The following is a 20,182-nucleotide window of genomic DNA, read 5'->3' on the forward strand; positions in this document are numbered from 1 at the left end:
GTATTTCCCTCTGAAGGAGGACTGCAATTTTCATCACATCATATCTAAGATGGATACTGTCAACATGACTTCTTCACGATCGATGTTAGCTCTGATTACCTGGCTGAGGTACCATTTGTCAGGTTTCTTCACTGTAAAATGATGCTTTTATTCCTTTCCTATACTGTTCCCTTTAGAAGGAAGTCATTATGTACAGCCGACACTTAAGGAATGGGGAGTTACAGTCCATCACTGGGAGGGCACAGTATCTACAAAATTTATCTGGGATTTTTCTGCATGGAGATTTGTCTATTCTCCTCCATTAATTTATTTCCTAATCATTTATTTACTTCAGCATGGACATTTATTTTTAATGTTGAACTGTAATAAAACACCACATAATTTTGTTGCTCAAATTATTCCAGCTTTGGACATTGAGAGATAATTCAGTGGGCTTGTGTCTCTTTGACATCAACATAGTTTTTTTTTTTAATTTAGCATTTTCTTACTTTTTGGCAAGACAAGATAATCCAGGCTCATCTTGTATATATCTGTTCAGTACTAGCATCAACCATTTCTCCAAGGAGCCCTGGTTCCTTTTACTGAAGAATGGTTATTGATTATCAAAATCTGGGCAATAGGTATGCTCATTGCTACTGGGGTGTCGTTGCTTCCAGGCCCACTCAGCTGACAGAATATATATACATCTGAATATTAATGCATGTATATACCCACATCTATAGATATTTCTATATTTAGTTTCCTGTACCTATACCTATATTATGAGTTCATGCTGTTATGTCTGACTGTAATCCTTTGCCACATGGATTTTTCTAGCCTCTCTTATTTATGCAATTGTTAAAGCCTATTATTGTTAACCCATACACTTATGAAAAACAGCCCATCTACATTTCATTTCTAATTTTGGATTCTTCTTGAACTTGGAAGAAATTGTGTAAGAAAAAAGGGGAGATAAATGTCAAGACAAGTTAAATGAGGCAAAAATAAAGGATCTGAGTCTGGTAAAGAAGCTCTGTACTAAGGGAGTTGTAGATCCAGGAAACATGCTAAAAATATGGAAGAAGGTATCTGAATTACTTTTAACTAGGTAAATTTTAATAGTAAATAAAACCAATAAATCACAGTCATATAGGAAGCAGAGATTAAGATGTACACAAAGAGCCTGTGTGTTGGCAGTGGGCAAATGAACTCATATGAGGAGAAGACAGATTCCAGAGAACAGAGAAAAGTAAAACCCTAATGATCAGTTAAGCAGCCAGAGGTTAGGAGATGTATTGAAAGTAAGGAAGCAGGGCTAGAGGGCTGGGATCTCAGAATCCAGACTTCGATGGCAAAGGAAGAACTGATGATATCTGGGCATAGGATCTCATCATTATTTTATTTCAGGGATTTTACATGGGTCCTGTGAAGAAAAGTCTAAGTATGGATGAATTAAAGTTTATAGGAAAAGATATGAAGAGCATTGCTTGGCTCAACTTAAATAATGTCCTTCAGGACCCAACAGAAAGCTGTCTCCCAAGAAGCCTTCTGAGGCTCATGGATAAGGTTTCTCATCTGTATCTCACAGCAGAATGTTCATACCCTTGTAGTTCTCATCACATATTGTCATTATTTGTTTGTATGTTTGTGAGCTAGAGAGTGAAGTCTGTGAGGGCAAGGACGAAGCCTTAGTTCCCTTTGATCAGCAGCACCTGGCACTGTGCTCGGCAACAAGCAGTAACTCAGTACACGCTGAATAAATAGAACAAAGAGAAAATGAGAGTCCCAGACACTGATGGTTCATGAACAATGAGTTCAAAAAGACTCCCTCCAGCACTAAATCAATGTCCTTCCAGCTGATTAAGAAGGTGGGCCCCTGGCATGATGATTTTTTTCCAATGACTTAAAAAAAAAAAACCTTTATTATTGCAATGTAGGTAATTCAGTAACGTCTGAAATGACTAAAATTTATGATGAAAATAAATTATATTAGTGCATTTCATTAATCCTATTATTCTGCAGTCCCTTTAATGAGTAGCTCACTAGAATCTTACATCTTCATTTCTCAGGGAGGTGTAGCTAGGGGATTATACTATTAAGCATTTCAGTTGTGCTCTAATTTCTGCCTGATGCATTGAGAATACATTTAATTGCATTATTCTTTTTCTGCAGACAATTCCAACTTTGGAAATTGCTTTGGTGATGCAAAGGCCTGGAGGGTAGATATTCTGAGTTTGTCCTCTAATTAAAAAGATGTCACTACTTTTCTCTACACTCAGAACATAGGCAGCTTTCATCACTGGGAGCTTTTATTCCCAAACTTTCCATCGGATGAGCTGAACTGTATAAACAACAAGATTTTGACACATCCTCCCAGACTGGATGAAGAAAAATATGACATCCCAAAGTTCTTTGATTGGGAGAAAAAGTGAACTTTGATAAGTTTTGTGAGACCTGCCATTTCTTGGCTGACTAGTTTATTTTTCAAACAGTTATTCTAGCTTGTGTGACCTTATATGATATATTTGAGGGTACAGAATACATGTAAAATGGTCTTTTTGCTCTGATAGTTATTTTTTATTTTGTGTCGGTAGGTAATGTACTTAAGAGAGAACTTTTGAAGTACATCCATTCTCATAAACTTAGGGTTTTGGGGTGGTGACATGGAAAGTCATTTAGCTCCCTGGGCTTTTGCCAGCTCATCTGTGAAAAGTGGGTAGTATTAACTTGACTATATTCCTTATTTGAAGAAAGAAAGGTTTGAATAGCAGCTGAGATCTCTTTGAGGACTTGAATTTGGTAGGAGAGAAATCAGCTAATGCAATATTCATTTAATTTCCTAGAGTACAAATATCTCTGTGCTGACAGTCTCCCAACCTTACTCCATCCCCACCTCCAAAATTCATACACATAAAGACTTTTCTCTCTTAAGAGACTTTAAAATACTAAACACAGTAAGGCCGAAGGAAAAAACAAAAATAAAAACAAAACAGCTATGAACGTAGTTGGGAATATTAGAAACACGAATTAGCCAATACTCATAAATCTCATTTAGGAAACAGAATTCCTAACAGATTAATTCATTTGAAGAGCCATTTAGAAAAACGACGGAAGTCAATAATGTGCACATTATCATTTAATATTTGAAACATTCTTTGTTTTTACTTCACCTAAAACATAGTGGTTTTAGTTTTGGCCAGAAACAAGTGCCAGCTTACAGGCCGAGGCAAACAGAAAGACCTGGCATTTATCATGGCTTCTCATGTCCTGGGTGCTTTATATATACATTAACGATGAAGGGAAAGTAGGGTGTGTGTTAGTGTATGTCTGAGTGAGTGGGAAGTTTGCTCAATTTGGAATTTTAAGAAGAGCCCACTCTGAAATGGTAACAACTGAATTAAGACCTAGAGTTCCACAGAAAGCGTACTCAAAGCAAAAAGAACAGCAGGTGCAAAGGCCTTAAAATGGGGGAAAAAAAATCTCCCCATTACTCTCCAATTTAAAGTAAAGTGAGGCTTATAAAATAAAAAGCATGATTACAGGAAGGATGGCTTGAATGGAGATAGAATAAGCCAAGTGTGGCAGAGGCAGCCTAGCTATTGACCAAGGTCTCCTGTTCTTCCTCTTGGCACGTGTCAAGACAAGACAATGCATCTCAGGCACTCCTGGGGTCAGGTCGGGCCTTGTGAATAAATGGTGACCAGTGGGCTCTGGTGGAAGTAATGGAAGCCAGGTCTGGACCATAAAAACTTCCCAGCATGATCCTCCATGCTTTTCCTCCTTTGGCAACAATTTTGGAAGCCATGTGTTAAAGACTACAGAGCCACAGGATGAAAGAAAACTGTGTCCCTGAAATGGCATTCAATACAGAGCTCTATGCTTATCAGAAATACCTACTGTGACTTTATAAAGGGCTAGAAATAAACTTTTGTTCTGACAAGCCACCTTCATTTGTTTTGGGATTTGCTTGTTAAAACAATGTTGCTTCAGCTAATGTGTTAGTGTTACCTTGATTAATATGCTAAGATTCATTTGCTATAAGTTTGGGTGCTATTTTAAATAACATATTCAGAGTTAAACCACCAGCAACTCTGAAATCAAAAACTCAGGGAGGAATATTAGATGCAAGGAAATATTGATTAGATGAAAAGAATAAAGATCATATACCTTGGGAAAAATCACAGAATCACAGAATCACTGGATAAAAGTTACTTTTTTCTAACTCTCTGGCACACAATCTTAGAAGTGGCCATTTTACCTCCAAGGACAGATTACCTGCTATAACTAAGGACAGTTAATTGTGATTTTGAACAAGAGTGTGATAGTTTGCTTTACAGTTGAAATGTAATTGCTATAATTTCCAACTTAAGTGGATGATCATAAAAAAAAAAGACTGAAATGGAAATATCAGTACAGTCTCCAACTTATGATAGTTCTACTAAACTTTTTTAACTTCACGATGGTGCAAAAGCATTTAAGTATTCAGTAGGAATCATACTTTGAGTTCTGAATGTTGATTTTTTTGGTGGGGCTAGCAACACTCCCTTTTGATAGGCAGCGGTAGCGAGACAGAGTTTCCAATCAGCCACACAATCAGGAGAGTAAACAACCAACATGCTTACAACCACGCCGCACCCAGACAACCAATCTGCTTTTCACTTTCAGTACAGTATCCAATAAATTAAATAAGACATTCAATACCTGATTGTAGAACAGTCTTTGTGTCAGGTGATTCTGCCCAACTGTAGGCTAATGTAAGTATTCTGAGTATGCTTAATGCAGGCTAGACTGAACTATGATCTTTGGTAGGTCAGGTGCATTAAATGCATTTCCAATTTAGAATATTTTCAACTTACAATGGATTTACCAGGAGGCAACTCCATAAGTCGAGGAAGATCTGTAAATATATCCATTGATATAAGTCATTTTATTAATTCATTTCTCTAGGATTTCCATGAACAGACATAAAAAAACATTATTGATTATATGTCACTGGTTCTTCTGCCAAGAGCCCATTTTGTGAGCTCAGGGCATTAAGCAGATACACGTGGACTGGTTACTTGAACGGTCTTAACTTCAGGAGGTACATCAGGAAATAAATTGATCTGTCTTCAACCACTGCCTTCAGGCTATCTCTTCCCCATCTCTGCATAACATCTGGGGAATCACCCCATGCTCTACGTCATTTATGTTTTAAGGAAGACTCCCACTTTGAAATCTAAGACTCAACTTCCTGTATGAACCTATTCAATCCAGTCTAATTAACACTTTATCCTCCAGTGCAAACCTCTCCCCTGCAGCCCCCACCCAGGCTACAGCCCAGCCTCGAGGAGCTATAGTGGAGTAAACAGCTCCCTTTACTCCTCTCTGCCTTTCAGCTCTTCATGCTGCCACTCAGTCTGCTGCTTCAGAGCCCTCCAAAGTCTGAGTGAGAGGAGTTGAGAGGAGAATGAATAGGCAACAGGTGTTTTAGTTACATGGCGCTGGTTAGAGTTCTCCTTTGGCTTTGGATTTTACCTTTGGATTCCAAATACTGGCTTCCTACTGGGACATAAATGGAGTCCCTGCTAGGCCATCTGTGGTGCACTCTTCTCTGACACAGGGGGACCACTCACTGGCTGACCTGAAGTCACAGCTCCTGAGCCTCCTATTCACTCCAGTCTACCCCACAGACTCTAAACGCGGGGCCCCTTTGTCTAGTAGATAGCCCTCTTAGTTAAGGTCCCACTAGATGGGTTGTGATTATCTCCTAAAACATCCACTAGGCCAATGGGAAATCACTACATCCTGGTGGAAGCTTCAGCTACGACATCCCCTGTCTATCCTGTTCTCCCACCTCCAGGAGCTCCAGAAATCATCTACCTTCAGAATTTTCCAGGAAGAAAGAAGGGCCAGCCTATGCTCAGGTGTGTGCACACCACTAACTACTGAGGAAATGTTTAAGGTCTCCTAAGAACTGTATCCTTGCACTCCATTCGAGCATACTAGGTCGGCCCTTAAGTTTCTGCTACTCAGCAAGTTTCTGGCTGGGCAATAAGTGCCCTGTCCACCCATCCAGCACACCACACAGTTATCTCTGAAATGATCTCCTGAAAATTCCTTCTTTCACTTGAATGGAGCACACCTTTTCCATTTATAAAGGGTAGGAGAAAAGACAAGGGCCTGTCTGAGTAGATCTAAGACTCACTACCACAGTAACAAATTCCATCTACCAAAGACTTTTGGCTTTTTTTTTTTAATAGGGTATATGGGAGTTCAAATGACCACGGAGGCAGCCTCTCAGCAAGCTGGTGCCTGGCACTACAGCTAGAGCCCAGATATAAAGATAACAGAAAAAGGTTCATTCTACTCTCTATTAAATATTTAAAGAGGACATTTATCATATGCTTTGTATGAAGGATTTTACAATCGTTATCTCCTTTAATCCTTATAACGATTATATGAGGTAGAGAGAACTACTCCCCAGTGTCACAGATGATGAAATAGCAACTCAATAAATTGGTCCAGATCATCAAACATCTTGTAAGTGACCGAGCTGGGATGAGACTCTGCCCCATAGCTGGGTGATGCCAATTCAACTACCTCAGTGTTAAATATTCATGGGATGACAAATAGGAGATGCAATTATTTTTAATTAATTTGAGTTTTGGCCTTAAAAATTGAGGAGAATTAACTGGAAATCTATTAGAAGTCATAAGGGACTGACTTTAAAAATGAATAATCTTCTAAATACCAATGACAACAAGATAGAAAATACAATGCGGGGAACATCTAATGCAAAACTGCATTACCACCAATATCAATCATAACATTTAAAATTAGTCAATAATAATGTTAATTAATTAACATTTAAAATAACATTTAGGACTAGGCCTAACTAGAAATCCGAAAGTCTTCTATAGGAAATAAATTTCAATAAAAGTTTAGTAAGACATAAAACATTTTTTTTAATTTTAAAAAACAGCATGTTATGTACTTGTTTGGAAAGTGAATATGGCAAAGTTAACAAATTTTTCCAAATTAACTTATAGGTGCGACACAATTCAAAATTAAAATTTCCCAGAGGAATATAATTTTGAGCCTGACACAGTAATGTATTCTGGAAGAAAAGTTGAGTTAAAAAAAAAAATTAAAAAGTAGCCAAGGAGAGACATTAGCAAAAGATACTAGAGCAAGCTGTAAATCTTCAATATGCTTTTAAAACCGCAATGTGTGTGTGTGTGTATGTGTGTGTATGCTGGTTACTGATTTATTGACTTTCAACTCTTTATCTATCCTTCTTTAGTGATATTTGAAAATGAAGCTAATCCCTGTAAACAGTATTTCTTTGCCAGCTGGCTGGATGTTAAGCTCAGTTAGCAGAGGGCACTGAGTAGGCATTACAAGAAGGGGTTTTCCTTCTTGGTTGTGGTGTGCGTACTCGGCAGAATTCCACAGTGCACATGATTTCTCCAGAACCATCTCCTTTTGGGCACAGCAGCCAGCAGCTCCCTCAAGCGCCTCTCTCAGGCAGTTTTATAGTAGAGTGCCTCTAATATTAGACACCTCCTCATTATGGTTTTCCCTAGAATCACCACAGTGCCCTCTCCAACAAGGTCAGGATCCCATACTTGGAGAAGAGGGGCTCAACTTATAAGTGTTTCACTGCAACTGGAGTTTTTCTGGAAGGAGAAAGGGACAGAATTCTAAAGCAGCAATCAAAGTGAAAGAAGACACTTAACTCCCTCTACTGGTTCTGTGGTATCAGTGGAGAGGGGTGAAGGACAACACTATCTGACAAGACTGGGGGAGAAGCTCAAAGGAACATTAAGAAGCGTGGACTTAAGGGACTTTGCCAAGGACAGACTGCAGTCCAGTGGTTGCTGTGGAAGACTCTGTGAGGCTGGGGGAAAGTAGGAGATTAGATTAAATAAGAATATGGAAACAACCCCAGAATACTAGGTTAAGACTCCAGATGAAGTTGAATGATGAGGAGGTTTAGGATTTTGTGGTGAGTATTTTGAGTGGTAACATTTTTTTTTTCTCATAAGGAATTAATTTCATTACAAAGGCAGACAGACTTCCACATATAGGCAACTAGTAAGGCTGTCTGATTTCAAATTGAACATGCATTTTGATGGGTGATTTTCAATGTTTACAGTTGGTTGCTAAGACCAGTGAGTGGGGGAGGTTAAAGGTAGATGAGGAACTATTTTTATTTTACTTGGAAATGTTTTCTCTTCTTTGCTTTTTTAATTGTAATTTTTTTCCTTTTTCAGTTTTATTAGGTAGACTTTTTATAGTTTGCACATATACATTATATTGCATGTAAATACATATATATACACAATATTCTGCACTTTTTTTAGTTTACATGTACTGATCATTGTTTTTCTAAGAACAGATTAGAGCTTTTGCTTTTTAAACTTACACAGTTATCAAAGGAATAAAGCCAACCACAAAACAAGAATCAAAAGAATGTGGTAATCCAATCATAAAGGACAGTCAAATGTGCTTACACATATTCAAGAAATCCATCATCTAATTTATAAGAGTGGCAACATTTTTAAACACTGAGTTTTTTTGTTGCTGGTGGTGGTACAGTCTGGATCCCTAAACAATCCAGAACTCAACACACCCTTTGCATTTTCCCCTGTAGAGAGACCTCATTCTCCACCAGTTCTGATGATTAGTACTGAGGCCACTTAAACAAATTGACCTAATTTATTTCCTATATCTTCCACAAGAGATAGCACGAGCTACACAAAATTAGAGTTAAAAGAAAGGGAGTTAATTCAGTCAAAATATTGTTTCAGTACTGCTAGGTCCTAGAGTAGTCTTTCTCAAAGTGGAGTCTGTTGACTGTCGACATCAGAAATAACTGGGGGCGCCAGTTAAATAGCAAATTCTAGCTCACATCCTCAGATTCTCATTCCAGAGGTCTGTGGGTGGGGCCCAGTAATCTGCATGGTTTAAACCCAGGGGCTGATTTTGATGCAGGTGTCCTAGGGCCACTCTTTGAGAGATACTTCTAAGATAAATTAATGTTTTCATATGTTACAAGCTAATACAAAAAGATACTACAAGCCAAAATAAAAATGAACAAGCAAGAAAAGTTGCTTTGTTTGTTTTTTATGCTATCACACCATCCATTAACTTTGGATCCCACTTCAAATGAAAGTTTACCTCTGTAGAAGGAGCTCAGGAGATTGGGAGTGAGACCACAGCTTATCAGAGAAACAGGGAAGGAAGAGGTGTCTCGTTACTGGAGATAGGCTGACCAACGTTGCTGAGAATCAACAAAGAAAAATCATGGGACCAAATCAGGGACGTGTGACAAGAGTGTGTCAACTACTTTCTTCCTTTGTTGCAGGGTCCAGTGGGACAGCTCAGCCTGGGGACATAGATTCAGAAAGTTTGGCTTCTTAAGCCCTGAGAGTAAAAAAGTGTCTAGCCCAACTCTAGCAAGGGGACAGACACCTGACACACTCCAAACCAGTATCGCCATCTTGATCTTGGTTTGACCTTTATCAGCTCTTGACTGATCCAACATGACTGGCCTCCCTGCTTCCAGGCTCAACCTCATTCAATCTTCTCAACATGCTGCAGCCAGCAATAGATTTCTAAGTACCAATCTGATCATTGCAACCCCTATCATAATATTTCAGATCCCAGTGTCTGGAGGATAATGTCCAGTCTCCATCTCATGGGCATGTAGAAGGGGTCATCTCTCCTTTAGCTAAAGTAAACTAGTCGAGTTAAAAATCTAGCCTTCATATGCACAACTCTGTGATATTGGACAAGTTATTTAACTGCCTTGTGCTGAAGTTTTCTCATCTATAAAACATATGTAAAATTATATGGAGCGCCACTCACATGAAGTATGATGCAAACAGCACCCCCTGGAGCAGGGCAATGAAATTGCCTGAAAATGCACACCTCGAATGACTGCTGTAAGATGAAAGGATCTGTAAACAGAAAGTCTGCAGAATAGTGCTAGGCTCATAGGCAGCCTTCAGTAAGAGCTGTCTCAGTAATTATCCCTCTGACATTTCCATGTGACTCTTGTTTTCTGTCCTTATCAAATTACTTACAGATTGTTAATCATGCAGCTTCACACCTCAGGCTTTAGTACCACTACCTTTCAGCTCAAATGCATCCCCCTGTCCAAAGGATGAACTCCCACACCTGTCAAGCCCTGGCTTAGGGTGTCTTTCTGGGAACTTCCCTCACTCCACCCAGTTTTCACTCTCACCTTTTCATTAAAGCCACATCAAGTCCACACCTCCATTGTTACAGTAAATCCTTTCCACTGTTATAAGTCTTTCACAGCCTTCTACAAGAATATGCCCCAAACGATGCCATTAGTTACACCACCTCCAAAACCAACGCCGCTGCCTCTTAAACCTTTTCTGTATTGGATACCTTTCTCTAAATCAACTCACAATTTCGCTTACATACATTTCAAAGGAAACTTTATACAACTATCCTGAATTGGTAAGTTACGACACAAGTTATTCTAAAATAAATAATTGCAACAACAAAAGCTTGTCGTCCATCTGTCAACAGCAAAGTCCATTAACAATTCACAGGAATTAAAAATGTAATCTGGGTAGTAGAATAAAGTCTAACCTTTTTTTCCCCCTTTTCCGTTGTGCTCAGTCTCGTGTCACTTGCTCGTAGGGTACGGAGGGAGGAAGCCTTGCCCCTGGCCTTTCAGATCAGAGTTCCTGGTGCACTGGGGCCTCACGGACACCTCGGCTCCGCGGGGCCGGGGACAAAAGCGCCCGGGGTGCCAGACGCCGCAATCCAAGATGGCGGCGGCGGGCAGTGTGCACAGAGACTGCGCGGGGCACCGTGACCTGGAGCGCTGAGCTGCGCCTGCGCCAGCCCGGGAGAAGCCCCGCCCCCTCCCCGGAGACAGATCCCTGTCAAGCAGCCCCGCCCCGGGACTAAGGGGAGAGGAGAGCCTGTGCTCTGGAGCCCAAGCTGGCATCTCTCCATTCTGTGATCCAAGAACAAAGTTTCCCTTTACTTCTAAACCGAACTCAGTCTCGTTTTATTGGCACAAGCGACACGAGCAGAAGGACCCTTATTGGGGCCTGACTCAAAAGAGTGGATGACACATCTATAGCTAATCCATCTGATCACAGCACTCTGGTGGAAAATTCTGCATAGTATATAAAAATTCTTTGGACGTCGCAAGCTCTGTCTTTACGTCCCCAGTGTCTACTATAATGTTGGTTAAGTAGTAGTATCTAAGCAAATGATTCTTGAATTGCCACAATCTTTCAGAAAGCCCTCACTTCAAATCTTGACTTTAAAAGAGGGGGTAGGGACTACAGATTTTTACAAATTTAAAACTTTACTAGCAGAGTGAGATACTGCAGGAATAAATTCACCTGAATATCATTCGTTGATGGAAACAGAATTTTCAAATCTGCAACTGAAGGTACAGGCTGTCTATATGCAGGTAAAAAATTTTTTTAATTCCTTGAATTAACTGTTGTGAGAAATTTTGGTTGCCCCCAAAGAACTACTACTTTTTCCTTTGGGATACTAACAACTATGCAATTGTCTTTGGCCAGAAGATACTTCAGAGACAAATATGGACATCAGCCCTAAGAACAGCTCAAGACCTTACTCTGTGCTACTTATCACTCTTTTTCTGTTAGTGTTACTTCACTTTTGAATATTTTTCTTGTCCCTTTTTCAGGTTTTGCTTTATTATTTTAATTTATGTTTTTCTTATAATTTAACATTTCTATTGAACCAGATGAATAATTGCATTAATTAAATAAATCATCAAATAAATCAATGGATGAATGGATTGTTGGATAACTAAGCAAGATCATGATCAGCAGAGAGATACACTGATACATTTAACCAATTTAACTGGTTGGTGGGGGTGGGAATAGTAAAGAGACAGGCAGTTGGACAAGAGGTAAATGTAAATACCTCTCATTGGACAGTTGTTTTTTTTTTTTTTTCCACACTTAGTCTCTTGTTACAACAACTTGAGGACACAGACTGTTGACATCAATCAAGGAAAAAGAACTGTGCTGATGAGAGGTGCTAGAGATGAGTGGTGGGTGTGCTAGTAAAGTGGATCACACACCTCTGTCTCATAACGAAGCACAAAGTACATTACATTATGGAAGAGTGAACAGTGACTCTGATTCACAAGGAAATGAGAAACCTAACCCAGCTGGAAAACTCACAACCAGGAAAAGGGCAACTGATTTTCTTTGCTGCTTGAGCGATACAATCACTGTTCCCATGATGAACTGGCTTACTTACAAGGCTACACGATATTATAATGTTCTTTATTAAAATATCTTCCACATATATCATTTAAAGTCAAGGATATATTGTACAGTGCAGGGAACAAAGCCAATATTTTATGATAACTTTGGAGTATAATCTATAAAAATATTGAATCACTATATTGTACACCTAAAACAAGTAGAATATTGTGAATCAACTCTATTTTAATTTAAGAAGTTGTGAAAAATACAACATAAGCATTGATAACAACTCAAAACTAATGGAACTATATGATAGCATAAAGGATGTACTTAAAAGATCTAAGAAATTATTGGCAAAAAAGTTGAATAAAGTAGTTTCCTTTTTTTCCTTCATAGAAATCTCTCAGGAGTATACCTATTTGACAAATACATGACATGTAAGTTTATGTAAAATGCGGAGTAATTTGGCTATAGCATAAGGAATCTCGTGTCTTTGAGGACACAGAGGGATTCTACCAGCAGATGTACAGTGTGATGAAAGTATTTCACTTTAAAAAAACATATTAAAACTGATGATTAAACAGTCACTTTGAAATAGAACATTATAATTTATGCATAGACACTTTGATTTCAGAGTTGATGGATGTAACCGTTACTTTAAAAAGCTGATTTATCTTCCAAGTACTATACAATATATTAGGCTGGTTCTTGACTTCCAGTCTCTCTCTCTTTCTCACACACACACATACACACACACACACACACACACACACACACACACACAAAATGAATATTCACAAAGCAGGTTTTATCCTTATAATTTTGGAAAATGAAGTATCCAGGAACACAGACAGTAATTTATGACTTGGTAAAATGTATTTGACATACTCAGAAATTCAAATTCATATACAAAGTCGATAATACTGGATTCCTTTATAAACCCCAGCATGTAGGGAGTAAAATAAAAGGGCTGCCACAACTCCAACGACAGCAAATAAAACCGACTAAGAGGCGCTTAAGCATCAATCTCTATAGTCCCACTATTTCTAAAGGGCTCATGTCTTTGTGTTCATCTTGGACATGCGTGTGTCTCAGAGACCATCATGGAAACTACCAGGGCACAATTTGACTTGTCACCTTAATTTGAGGTGTGCCCAGGTGATAGAACTGAGTCAGGAGCCAAGTGACCTGGTGCTATTTTCTGAAGTTACCACTCATCGGTTTATTTGATGTTTAGCAACTTCAACTTAAACTACTTCCTGGAGGCTTACTTATTTATTAAAAAATAAATAAAAATAAAAAGAGAGAGACATCCCTCATCCCTCGCAGAGAGAAGGGGCTCCACTGTAGATCGCCCTCTGCAGGGCAGCCTGCACACAGTCTCACAGTCCTCGGTGCGCTTTGAGAGTTCTGTGGCTTAAATAAGACACTCAACTCTACCAGCAAAAGGGACCACCTAACTGGAGGAGCAATGACGATCAATACCCCTGACTTAGCTCAAAGGCAGAGCAGCATCTGGAACTCCATGGGTCATCAAGAGATTGACCTGTTGTTGATCTGACCTGACCTGCACATTTTCGAGAAGCAGCCAGAATTCAGTCAGGAGGATGTCAGCTCAGTGGGCAAAAGGGCTGTCAACTGACATGTGAGTTGCCTTTTATCAAACCCCTGTAGCCTCACAGATTTGCAGTGATGTGCATTTTTAAAATAAAAAAGGCAATAAACTCAACATTCAATATGCAGTCAACAAAAACCAAAACAAACCAATCAAAAAACATTAAAAATTATCTTTGCCCCAGAGGGCTTAAATTAGACATAGGATATGGAATAAATATAGAATTAAATCATTACTCTTTTTTTTACTGAAAAGTGCATGGAAGTTTAAGGGCATTGACTTATTAGAAATGTATAAGTTTATCCCAGTATTAAATCCTGTTTTAATGTATGAAAAAGGAACTGAGGAAATGAATGTATTTGTGTTTATTTTTGTTCAAACTCAACCATAAAATTACTCTAATGAATCCCATGGAAAATGCCTGTAAGTCTCATCTGAGCTCATTATTCAGGCTTAAAATTTTATTGGAGACCTTGTCAAATTAAAACTGATTAAATTTATGGAACTCAGGTTAAAACCATTGACTATGCAGAGTTGAAAATTATATCATGACTCCCAAATGACGATGACACTAGTCACACCTTTTGTCCCATCTCAATGTGTAAGGTGATTCTCATTTTTCTTAGCTTCATCTTTTTCACTTTGAAGACACTCCATGTTCAAATCTTTGTTAATATAGTTCCAAGTAAAGAAAAGTCTTTAAAGCACAAGTACGAGGATAGTAGCATAACATTTAGGTGAGACCTCTAATCTCGAACTTCTGAATTTCTTATAAGTCAAGGTATTTTGCATTCTTTACATTCTTGCCACACAACTTCATGTTCTCTTGCCTTCCCAAGATGTTAAGGCTTTATAGTTAATCATGAAATTATGCCTGAGTCAGTGACAATATTTAAGTGTGAAAAAATATTTAGTTTGACAACTGCCTTACTGCCTTAAATTAGTATCCGTGGATACTGACTACAGAATTTATTATTAGATCCCTGTCACCCTAGCACACACACCACATGCATGCCCCTTGCCCTAACTTGAGCAAATCACAATTTAAAGAATCTTTAAACAAGTAACTTCTCACGACTTTACACATGTAAAAAAAAAGTTACAGAAATCACAGTTGAAAAAGAACATAGTACTATGTCCTTACCTTTAATTCGTCTCCTTGGTTTTATTTGAAAGAAGACAGTCACCATCACATCCACAAAGTTCTCATTCATGATTCAGACGTCTCAATTTCTCCCGTGAGCCTTACATGTTAAACATTCCTCAATTTCCCGTTTGGGAATTAAAAAAAGGAATGAAAAACAGTCTGGCGAAATGAACTGAAAGGTTTTGCACCTCTCAGAGGTCTTCAGCAGTCCCCCTAGTCCTAGATGGCAATGGTCTTCAACTCTGCTGCAACTAAGTGCTCTGATCTTCATATTTCATGTTTTGGAAATGCAAAAATGTGCTGCTCTGGGAGAGGCAGCCTACACACAATTACCTACCATGTAGACCTATTTTCCGTGAACATCTAGATTAAATAAGCTTAAATACTGCTATCAGCACTGCTGCAGTATTTGCAGCTTCCTCCTTTCTTTATATTAGGTTCAGATTTTCCCTTGCTGAATTTTAAAAATAACTGTCTTTGTCTCTCTCTGTCACTTTGTCTCTCTAGATAGATACACAGATAAATGAGAGCATTCTGTATAACACACACACACACACACACAAATAGTCTTAGGCAGATCACTTGCTGAAGATTATAACTCTTAAGTATGGTATCTACCCAGTTCTCCCTGGATTCCCAAACTGAGGTTCAAAATTAGGAAGGCAGCATAAAAGAGACATTTTCTTTATGAAAATGATAACACTGTAGTAGCCCAGATCCCTTTCCTGTCAAAATGAAGCTGAAAACAGGGCACATTCATCCCTATTTCAAGGTCTGATACATGTTCAAAATGGTAATAGGAAAATGGAAATTAGCATTTTCCCCCTAATTAACAGCCTGCTCTAGAATGAGAAAATTGGAGTGAGGGGGCAGTTCTCTTTTTATGAAAGAATTAATCGCCAGACATAAAATAGGTTAGATCTTCCCTAAATGAATTGAAGCTGAACAATTATCACAAATGAGAAATTATCAGGCAGTTCTTTGCCATTGCCAGTTTTTTCCCCCCAAAACATATAAATACCAGGATCTCAGTTTTTGAGTGAGAAGAAATTTTTTTTCAAATTTTACAACTTAAAAAAAAAAAAACCTCAGATCTTCTGATTTATACATGATTTCCTCTTCAACGTTCCCTGAGTCCAAGATACTCTTTCCTTCTGCCAAAAGTTTCTCTCTTTATTTCACTGTTTCTTTTCTCCAATACTGTCTCTTTCAGGAATAAATTATGAAATCAGAAATGAGACCTTTATCTTTAATGAGAAAATTCATTTTTCTTATTAAAAAGCCTTGCAAGTTGGCATAATTTAGACTAGAAGGCACAAACCTGACCACATTTTGCACTTAACAAAGGGCTCACTGTAACCCTTAGCTGACCCTGAGAGGAACATCAGGACTCCATGTAAAATCACAGAGCTGCTAACACATCCTAATTTTTCACAGGAAATGTATATCCACAGTTTGTGGAACTTATATTTACCAGTTCTACTGGATAAACACCTGTTCTTTATTATTGAGAGTGATTTTACAGTCACATATACCAGTTGTCTCATTATGCAGGCATGAAATTGATGTGGTCTGGAAAACTGGGACTTATTTAATATGATAAAATTCCAGCCTCCTGACTTACCTTGGGTTTATGACAACATTTTAAAAAGTATACTGCTTCTATATTTCATTATACATATATATATATATACATATATATATATATATATATATATACACACACACACACACACACACACACACACACACACACATAGAGAGAGAGAGAGTCAGTTTACTATGCTGTGTCAATTTCTGGTGTACAGCATAATGCTTCAGTCACACATGAACATATATACATTCATTTTCATATTCTTTCTTACCATAAGTTACTGTAAGATATTGAATATAGTTCCCTGTGCTGTACAGTATGAACTTGTTTATCTATTTCAAATATATTAGTACCTGCAAATCTTGAACTCCCAATTTATCCCTTCCTACACCTTTCCCCCCATGGTAACCATTAAGTTTGTTTTCAATGTCTGTGAGTCTGTTTCTGTTCTGTAAATAAGTTTGTTTGTCTTTTTTTTAGATTCCCCATATAAGTGATATCATATGGTTTTCTTCTTTCTCTTTCTGGCTTATTTCACTTAGAATAACAATCTTCAGGTCCTAAGCCTCTCAAAATTTAGAACACGTTAAAATCATCTAGGACGTTTGTTTAAAATACTAAGTCCCATGCCCCAACCCCACAGATTCTCATTATCTGGTTCTAAGGATTCAAAGATCTGCGTTTTAAACATCACTGGGGTGATTCAATTCACCCACCATCATATTTTGCACGTGTTTGTACTCAGCACTGGGCCAGTGCCGTTGGGACGACAGACAGAACTGGAGACCTGTCTCTATGTTGCTGGTCTACATGAGGGGCCTTTCTCTATTTAGGGAGGCAATCTATCCCTCACTCAGTTTGAGGAAAGTATATACTGAGTCTCCCTAGTTCCTCAAGGTGAAATTAAAATGACTGTGGAGGCTCACATTGGATACTGTCATGTCATAGTCCTGATACTTACTAAGATCTTTAAAAAATAACATGAACAAGACCAAACTGAAATTATTTTTTAATTAGTCTCGGTCTGCACACACATATATGCATTTTGACCGTTTTACCAATTGACTTTGCATTTTAGTCAAAATCAATGTACCAGTTTGTCATGACCTCAAAAATCCTCAAAGAAAATCTATCAGCCTTGTAGTGATGCAGCCCATAAGATTTTTTAAAAAATATTCACTAAAGAACTAATCAAAAGGGTATCCAAAAGGTTTGTCTTTAAAATAATGGTACCCTAGATCTTTAAATGGCCTGATTGATTCAACTCCCAGGTGACAATAATCATAAAACTCACATCTACATGGCACTGGGCTGTTTTCAAAGCAATGTCATATGTATGAGTTCATTTGATCTTCACAGGGCCTGGAGAGCTTTCCAAGTTTAGAAAGACATGTTCTTAAACTACTTCTGTGACTTTAGTTTCATAGATTTTTTTCACCCAGGGCACTCATCTTATCACATAAAATTGCAATATTAAAGTGAAAAAAAATTAGATCAAATCAAACTTAGAACTTATCAACTCCCCTACAAAATCATTTTCTCATACTCAGGTTGGCAAGCTGGCACATTTCTGAGTTGAGCCTGGGGATGAAAAAGATCTTCGTGACTGGCCCGTGAGACTGACACCCTGACCTCTCCCCACAACTGTAAACTCATGCACTACTGATCTGTTTCTAGCTTTCTGCAGGTCATGCTGTTTCATGATTATGAAACTTTGCCCAAGCTGTCCCCTCTGCATGGGACCTCTGGATTCCCTCTCTTTTCTGCCTGACAAATCCTAGCTTTCCTACAAATTCTGCTTAAATTCTATCTCCTTTGGAGGCTTTCCTTCTGTGTGCTTTATCTATATTATGTGTTCATGGATCCAATTTGCCCCAACTCTGAGCACCTGAGAGGCAAATCGTTGGTCTTATTCATCTTAGGATCCTCATGGCATCTCCCGATTGCAGGGGATGCTAAATGACCTCTGGATTACCTGAAATATAGCATTTAAAAATGACTCTATTGCTAATAAACATATGTGAATGTTATTAATAAGAACAGGCAATATCTAGAAAGTTGGCAACAATCTGGGACTACTTTCTATCATTGGGGTGAACATGTGCTTAAAGCAGTTTCCCTGTGGCCAATGTGGTTTTTATTTTTTCATCCACATTTTGTCTTCAGGAGGAGGACAGGAAATGTAGACTCCAGAGCCAGACTGTCTTCAGATCTCACGCCATGTGACCTTGGCCAAGGCATTCAGCTCTCAGGGCTTCACTCGGTTGTGTGTAAAGCCAGGAAAATAACAGTAATTGCATTACAGAATTTTTGTGCAGATTCCGTGAGTAAATGCATGCAGGGTCCTTAAAACAATGTCCAAACCCAGTGAATTCTCAATACAGGCACCTTAAGAGTAATTAAGCGTAATAATATAATTCATTTCCCATGACCAGAATTGTACATATGAAGGAAACCTGGATATATTTATCACCATCTCTTCTATTCATGATCCAACACGTTCTTTTGAATAAATTTAGATGGTTTACCTCTATACTTTTGCCAAATGACCTCTCTGGGCAAAACTACCCAATTAAGTCTCTAAGTGAGCACTGTGTCACAGAAATATAATGCAAACTATGAGTAAATCTAAAATTTTCTAATAATCACATGAAAAATAATAAAAAATATACAAATGAACGATATATTTTCTTTAACCAAATATGTCTAAATATGAACATTTTAACATGCATTAATGTCATCCAATGTGTATTTACACTTACAGCAAATCTCAATTAGAACTAGCCATGTTTTAAGCACATGGTCAATGGCCTGTGTATTAGAAAAATGTTAAGTCTAAGAGGTCGACTCAATAGCATGCAATTTTTAGATTTGTCACTGGGTGGCGCTGGAGCCAAATACTGTTCTTGAATAAACTAAAAGTTCTTAAAACGATGCAGTTTAATCTTACAGCACAATGTTCCATTGTTATGAGGATTTCAAATTCTACAAAGATAGTTATGATGAGCTAATGGGATAAAAAGCCTCCTCTTATAAGAAACCAGCGATACTAAAAATCAGGTAAATCCCAGTTCTCTTCGAACAGATATTTTGAAGTTTATCAGGCCCAGTTTATGTACAAGGCTATCAAGTTTTAAAATTTCTGAGGAACTACTTTCTATAATGTGTTTCATTTCACCTGATAGATTACATCTAACTGTATCTCCTTTTCTTCCTAAAAGTTAAGGATGTTTAAATCACTTGTTCAGAACTATAGTTTCTTAGCCAAATTTCTTTTTCACTTACAATTTGAACACTTAACACAGTATCTGAACGTTATAACAGCTGCCCAGGAGAGCAGAGTAGATAGCGTCTATTTTTCTAGCAAAAAAACTTGAATTAGGAATAATGTGATATTTTCACTAGGCACTTGAAAATTAGATGTATTATTTTTTCCTATTACAACAGAAATAGTTTACAAGGTAACTTTTACTTAAAGCAAATTTCTCTCTCCATTCCTCTAACTAATTCAAAATTCTTTCAAACTCTATCTATTCTATTATGTCCTTTCTATCTCATCCCAAAAACACACTCACAAATAACATAAGGTTATTGGAAACACCATCATGCTTACTATGCTG

At 38.0% G+C, this 20,182-nt stretch overlaps 1 protein-coding gene across 2 annotated transcripts in view; it reads right to left on the minus strand.

Annotated features, from left to right (window-relative positions):
• KCNIP4 (potassium voltage-gated channel interacting protein 4) overlaps positions 1 to 20,182 on the minus strand; it is an 813,618-nt gene that overhangs the window by 624,981 nt on the left and 168,455 nt on the right. Inside the window, exon 1 of one of the 2 annotated variants that reach the window (XM_032494786.1) lies at positions 10,591 to 10,767. The exons of the other annotated variant lie outside the window; for it this stretch is intronic. The gene's annotated coding sequence lies outside the window, so the exon portion shown is untranslated. Of the gene's footprint in view, positions 1 to 10,590; positions 10,768 to 20,182 lie in introns of those variants that run through there. 2 annotated transcript variants of the gene reach the window in all.

The sequence above is a fragment of the Camelus ferus genome, chromosome 2 (genome assembly GCF_009834535.1).
Source record: "Camelus ferus isolate YT-003-E chromosome 2, BCGSAC_Cfer_1.0, whole genome shotgun sequence".
Classification (NCBI taxonomy): domain Eukaryota; kingdom Metazoa; phylum Chordata; class Mammalia; order Artiodactyla; family Camelidae; genus Camelus; species Camelus ferus.